Source organism: Otolemur garnettii, unplaced genomic scaffold, assembly GCF_000181295.1.
Source record: "Otolemur garnettii isolate 467f Iridium unplaced genomic scaffold, OtoGar3 scaffold00366, whole genome shotgun sequence".
Lineage (NCBI taxonomy): Eukaryota > Metazoa > Chordata > Mammalia > Primates > Galagidae > Otolemur > Otolemur garnettii.
Genome location: NW_003852761.1, coordinates 137,795 through 144,597, shown reverse-complemented (window position 1 = coordinate 144,597; position 6,803 = coordinate 137,795). Strand labels below are relative to the sequence as shown.

Genomic DNA, 6,803 nt, shown 5'->3' with positions numbered 1-6,803 from the left:
CCAAATTTTATTTCCATAGTACTGGGTAGTGGAGCATTTTAAATGCTTTTAAAATATTCTAAAGTTTCTGTCACAAACCTCTACTTTTAGATTATTCTTTTAGGATCTCTAAAATGTTGTGTTCTCTACTCTACGAAGGTACTAGATTGTTAACTGGTGAAGCCCGACAAGCGTCATGTTATCTTTTTTCTTCTAATGAAACAGGGCTTGATGTCTCTAAGCCGGACCTCATCACCTGTCTGGAGCAAAGGAAAGAACCCTGGAAGGTGAAGACTCACCAGACAGTGGTCAAGCACCCAGGTAGGTTGGAGTGAATGAAGCAGATAACACTGGTCAGAGGTCCCAAGTTGAAGGAGGAAACCAAACAATGCAACGTGATTAGGGAAGCTCGGCTTAATTGGAAATGAGTTCTGGGAAGCCTGGGTTTCTTTCTCTTGTTGTTACATAAAGGCACCTCTGTTCTTGTTTTCATTTCCTTTATGTTTATTTTCTCACTGAGACAAAATCTCACTGTGTTGCCATCAGACTATTGTGCCCTGGCATCAGCATGGCACAGAGCAATCTTAACTGTCTTGTTTGAAGTGATTTTTTGGTCTCAGCCTCTCAAGTAGCTGGGAGAACAGGTTTCTCCACAAGGCCTGGCTAATATTTTTACTATGTTTTAACTATGTTTAGAATCAGAGTCTTGCTGTTGCTCAGGCTCAAACTCACAAACTCCAGAAATCCTCTCACCTTGGCCTCTCAGGTGCTCGGTTTACATGTGTGAGCCACCTTGCCTGGCCCTATTCTTCTTTTCAATTTTTTTGAAATTTGTTTGAAATCTAGTCTCACTTTGTCACACTGGGTTGAGTTTCTGTGGTGTCATAGAGCACAGCAACCTCAAACATTCGGGCTCAAGGAATCCTCTTGCTTCAGCCTCCCAAGGAGTTGGGACTACAGATGCCTGCCACAATGACCAGCTAGTTTTTATTTTTAAGAGACGTAGTTTTGCTGTTGCTCAGACTGGACTCCTACTGGTTGAGTTCAAGCAATTCACCTGCCTTACCCTTCCAGAGTCCTAAAATTATAGGTGCCTGGCCTTTCATTTGAATTTCTAGAAGGAGTTTAGTTTTTCAGTGATGTTCTTTCTAGTTTACGGTGCAAAGGAAGAACTTTCTATGGCTTATCCAGGACTGCAAACTCTGATGCTGCTTGATTGATTTTTAGAATAAAAACAATTTGTGTATTTTTGAAGATCTCTGAAACATTTTTTAAAAGCTTTCTTGGGTGGCACCTGTGGCTCAAAAGGGTAGGGTGCTGGTCCCATATGCCGGAGGTGGTGGGTTCAAATCCAGCCCCAGCCAAAAACTGCAAAAAAAAAAAAAAATCAGAAAAGAAAATTTTTTTCTTTAGGCTCAATGCCTGAGGCTCAAGCGGCTAAGGCACCAGCCACATACATTAGAGCTGGGGATTCGAATGCAGCCAGGCCTCCCAAACAACAATGGCAACTACAACCAAAAAATAGCTAGGCATTGTGGTGGGTGCCTATAGTCCCAGCCACTTGGGAAGCGGAAGCAGGAGAATCGCTTGAGCCCAGGAGTTGGAGATGCTGTGAGCTGTGATGCCTTGGCATTCTACCCAGGGTGACAGCTTGAGGCTCTGTCTCAAAAAAATAATTTTTATTTTCTTTAAGCAGGTATGGTGGCTCACTTTTACAGTCCTAACACTCTTGGAGGATGAGGTGGGATGATCATTTGAGTTCAGGAGTATATGACAAGCCTGAACAAGAGTGAGATCCTTTCACTACTGAAAATAAAAAACAATAGCTAGGCAGTGTGGTGGTTGACTGTAGCCTCAGCTAAGGATTACTTCAACCTAGGAGTTTGAAGTTGTTGTGAGTTAAGCTGATACTATGGTACTTTAACCTGGGTAAAGGAATGAAACTGTGCCTCAAAACAATTTCTTTATTCTTTAGCACAGTGGTTCTCAACCTTCCTAATGCTTAGCGTCCTGTTCAAAATATGAGCATGAGCTGTTAATACTAGTATTTGGGTCAGGCATCTCAGGACACTTCAAATAGATGGCAAATAGATGGCATATGCTTTATAGGTTTTGATTCAATGAAGATTTCAAACAAGATTCTGCAGAAAGAATAGTCAGTAAATTTTATCAGAACACTTAAGAATCTTCCTCCAAATATATTCAAAAAAACACTCGTGTTATTTAACTTCAGCATTGTCTTTATATGAACTGTGATAGTTTAATTTGTATATGTCTAATTTGTCAACTTTATTTTATTTTATTTTTTTGAGACAGTCTCAAGCTGTTGCCCTCGGTAGAGTGCAGTAACATCATAGCTCACAGCAACCTCAATCTCTTGGGTTTAGCAATTTTCTTGCCTCAGCTCCCAAGTAGCTGGGACTACAGGCACCTGCCACATCACCCATCTATTTGGTTTTTTTTTTTTCCCAGAGACACAGTCTGACTTTATTGTTTTCGGTAGAGTGCTATGGTGTGACACAGCTCACAGCAACCTCAACACCTGGGCTTAGGTGATTCTCTTGCCTCAGCCTCCTTGGTAGCTGGGACTACAGGTGCCTACCACAATGCCCAGCTATTTTTTTGTTGCAGTTTTGCTGAGGCTGGGTTTGAACCCGCCAACCTCAGTATATGGGGCCAGCGCCACTGAGCCATGGGTGTTGCCCCTCCTGCCTATTTTTAGATTGTAGTTGCTATTGTTGTTTGGCAGGCCAGGGCTAGATTTGAACCTGCCAGCTCTGCTGTATGTGGCTGGTGTCCTAGATGCTGAGCTACTGAAGTATGGGCACTGAGCCCAATTTCTCAACTTTTTTTTTTGAAACAGAACCTCAGGCTGTTGACATGGGTGGAATGCTGTGGTATCACAGCTCACAGTAACCTCCAACTCCTGGGCTTAAGTGATTCTCTTTCCTCAGCTTCCCAAGTAGCTGGGACTAAAGTCACCCGCCACAATGCCCAGCTATTTTTTGGTTGTAGTTGTCGTTGTTTGGCAGGCCTAGGCTGGATTCGAACCCACCAGCTCTAGTGTATGTGGCTGGAGCCTTAGGCGCTTGAAGTACAGGTGCCAAGCCCTAATTTCTGAACTTTAGTATAGTTAAAGGTATCTACGCCATACATTTCTTACGTATACTATGTCCTTGAGGAGTTACAGTATTCCCGAGCATATTATAAATTCTCTCTTGTTACAGAATCAGTGTAAAAAACTTTTCTGAGACAGTTTCTCACTCTATCACCCTGGCATTGAGTTCAGAGGCATTGTAGATCGCAGCAACGTCAAAATCTTGGGTACAAGTGATCCTCTCTTTTCAGCCTCCCCAATAGGAGGGATTAGAGGCACCTGCCACAGTGCTGCTAGTTTTTTTTATTTTTAGTAGAGAAGGGGTTTTGATCTTTCTCAGGCTGGTCTCGAATGCCTGAGCTCAGGTGATCCACCTGCCTTGACCTCCTAAAGTGATTAAGATTACAGATAAAGGCCACCATGCCTGTCATCAATAACCTTTATTTTATAACTATCTCTTGCTTAAGTTATGCCTGTCAGGACTGTGTTATGCACACACACTCACACACATACAGAAACACAGTAGAGCTTGGTGAGCTGACCACTCAAGGGATTGTAAAAATCTTGTCAACACACATAGGTAGTTAGCATAAGGAACTTGGCCTAGTGTACTTATACGTGCATGTGTTGCATGCCCACTCTATGTACATTAGGTGAACCTGGGGAGGTGGTCACTTGGAGGTTCTAGTGTCTGTATATATGTATACACACACAAATAGGTATATAAACATATACACACACAAAGTGCCAAGGTTTTCAGGCCTGTCTCCATTGTCATGAGTGAGCATCTCCCTTCAGGTTTCTGGATGAGAAGGATCAGTCCCAGATCAAGGCTGGGAGAAGTTGGAGATGCCCACATAATCACTTCAGAATTCTCAGTGGGGCTTGGTGCCTGTAGCCCAGTGATTATGGCATTGGTCACACACACTACGAGGCTGGCGGGTTCGAACCCAGCCCAGGTCACCTAAACAACAACGACAACTGCAACAAAAATATAGCTGGGTGTTGTGTTGGGCACCTGTAGTTCTACCTACTTGGGAGCTGAGGCAAGAGAATCCCTGAAGCCCAAGAGTTAGAGGTTGCTGTGATCTGTGATGCTGCAGTACTCTACCAAGGGCAACATAGTGAGACTCTGTCCCCCCTCAAAAAAAAAGTTCTCAGTGGGAGAATTTTATTTTAGTGTTCATTCTGAGTATGATGTATGATATTTCATTGTGATTTTGCTTTGAATTTCTTCAATAGTTACAAATTTTGATCACTCTTTCTAATGTTTGTTGGAGATTTATGGATCTTCTTTGAGAAATGTCAGTTCAATCCTTTGTTACTTTTTGTTTATCTCTTAAAGAAAAAAAAAAAAGAAAAGAGTCTCACTTTATCACCTGTGGTAGAGTGCAGGGGCATCACAGATCACAGCAACTTCCAGCTCTTGGGCTTAGGCAATTCTCTTGCCTCAGCCTCCCGAGTAGCTGGGACTACAGGTAATTGCCACAACGCCTGGCTATTTGTTGTTGTTGTTGCAGTTTGGTCGGGGCCGGGTTCCAACCCAGCACCCTTGGTATTTGGGACCAGCACCCTACTCAGTGAGAACCACAGGTGCTGCCCATTCTTTTTTGTTTGTTGGTTTTTGAGACAGCGTCTCAATGTTGCTCTTGTTCGAGTGCTGTATCATCATAATTCACAGCAAACTCAAACTCCTGGGCTGAAGTGAATATCTTGCCTCAGCCTCCCAAAAGCACCCACCACAATGCCCAGCTATTTTTTAGAGAGGAGGTCTCACTCTTGCTCAGGCTCTTCACAAACTCTCCAGGCCTGAAGCAATCCTACAGCCTCATCCTTTAAGAGTGCTAGGAATAAAGCCCTGCGACACCATGCCCAGCCTTCTTTCGCTACTATTGACTAGGGAGTTGTCATGTTTGCTAGGTCTAAGTAATGCAGTATGTTTAAGTTTTCTGTTATCTTATTAATCTTTTTCTAATCTTTCAATTGATTATTAAAAATGCTGTCTTATGTAAGGGTATATGGCACACCTTCTGGGTAAGGGACACAACCATGAAGGAGACTTTACCTAACAAATGCAGACATTGCCTTGGCGCCTGTGGCTCAAGTGGCTAAGGTGCCAGCCACATACACCTAAGGTGGCAGGTTCAAATCCAGCCCAGGCCCGCCAAAACAACAATGACGGCTGCAAACGACAAAAAAAAAATAGCCGTGCGTTGTGGCGGGCGCCTGTGGTCCCAGCTACTTGGGAGGCAGAGGCAGAGGCAAAGGCAGGAGACTCACTTGAGCCCAGGAGTTGGAGGTTGCTGTGAGCTGTGATGCCATGGTACTCTACCCAGGGGGATATCTTGAGGCTCTGTCTCAAAAAAAACAAAAACAAAAAAAAACAAATGCAGACATTGTAACCTAATTTTTCTTTTTTTCTTCTTTTTTTTTTTGAGACGGAGCCTCAAGCTATCCCCCTGGGTAGAGTGCCATGGCATCACGCTCACAGCAACCTCCAACTCCTGGGCTCAAGCGAGTCTCCTGCCTCAGCCTCCCAAGTAGCTGGGACTACAGGCGCCTGCCACAACGCCTGGCCATTTTTTGGTTGCAGCCATCATTGTTGTTTGGCGGGCCCGGGCTGGGGATTTGAACCCGCCACCTTAGGTGTATGTGGCTGGCGCCTTAGCCGCTTGAGTCACAGGCGCCGAGCCTTTTTTTTCTTCTTTTTTTTTTTTTGAGACAGAGTCTCAAGATGGTGCTCTGGGTAGAGTGTGGTCGTGTCGTAGCTCACAGCAACCTCCAACTCTTGGGCTCAAGTGATTCTCTTGCCCCCGTTATTCTATTTTTGGTAGAGTTGGGGGTCTCACTCTGCTCTCGAACTCGTGAGCTTAAGGTATCCACCCTCCCAGAGTGGTATGATTATAGGCATGAGCCACTGTGCCCAGCCTGAAATCTAATTGTTTGTAACCTCATATTAATTTGAAATTTTAAAAAAGAGAAAGAAAAACTAAGGTCTTAAATTAAAAGTAACCACACAGCTATTTCTTCCTTTGCTTTTGCCATGATTTATTTCTTATGTTTGGAATCAATGATGTTATAGATACGTGTTTATGTTATACAAGATATGTAATATACCTAAAGGAGGTTTGTGAGTATATGTAATAGATATTGAGGATTCTTTGTAAAGGAGCCTATTCTATTACTACTACATTTTTTCTCTTGGCTGTTTAGGCTACAAGTGTATATTGTCCCATATAGTTATAGCTACTTCACCCTCTTTGAGTTCCTGTTTGCTTGGCATATAGATTTTTTGTCTTTTTACTTGTTCGCCTGTTTGAGTCCATAAAGCTACAGAGAGTTTTTTTTTTTCTCTAGAGCTAATATTGTAGAAACTCATTTGTTGTAAATCTATTTAGCCATATAATCTTTTTAGATTAATGAGTTAATTATGTTAAATATAAATGAGTTAAAGTTATTATTACTTTATTTGTTCTAGATATTTTCTCCTCATTACTTCTCTTGCTACCTTCATTTCTGTTTAATTGATTTTTGTAATGAATTAGTCTGATTGCTTTCTTAGTTTACTTCACATGAATTCTATAGATATTTTCTTTCTGAACACCTTGAAGAATGGAAATTATAAAAAGTTCTTAAAGATATAACAATATTATTAATATTATTCAGACTCATATCAAGCTAACTTCAATTGAATGCCAAAATTCTAACTTTTTTTTTTTTTTTTTTT

The 6,803-nt window shown here is 42.2% G+C and overlaps 1 pseudogene; it reads left to right on the top strand.

The window, feature by feature from the left end:
* Positions 1-6,803, top strand: part of LOC100944920 — a 26,337-nt pseudogene that overhangs the window by 14,403 nt on the left and 5,131 nt on the right.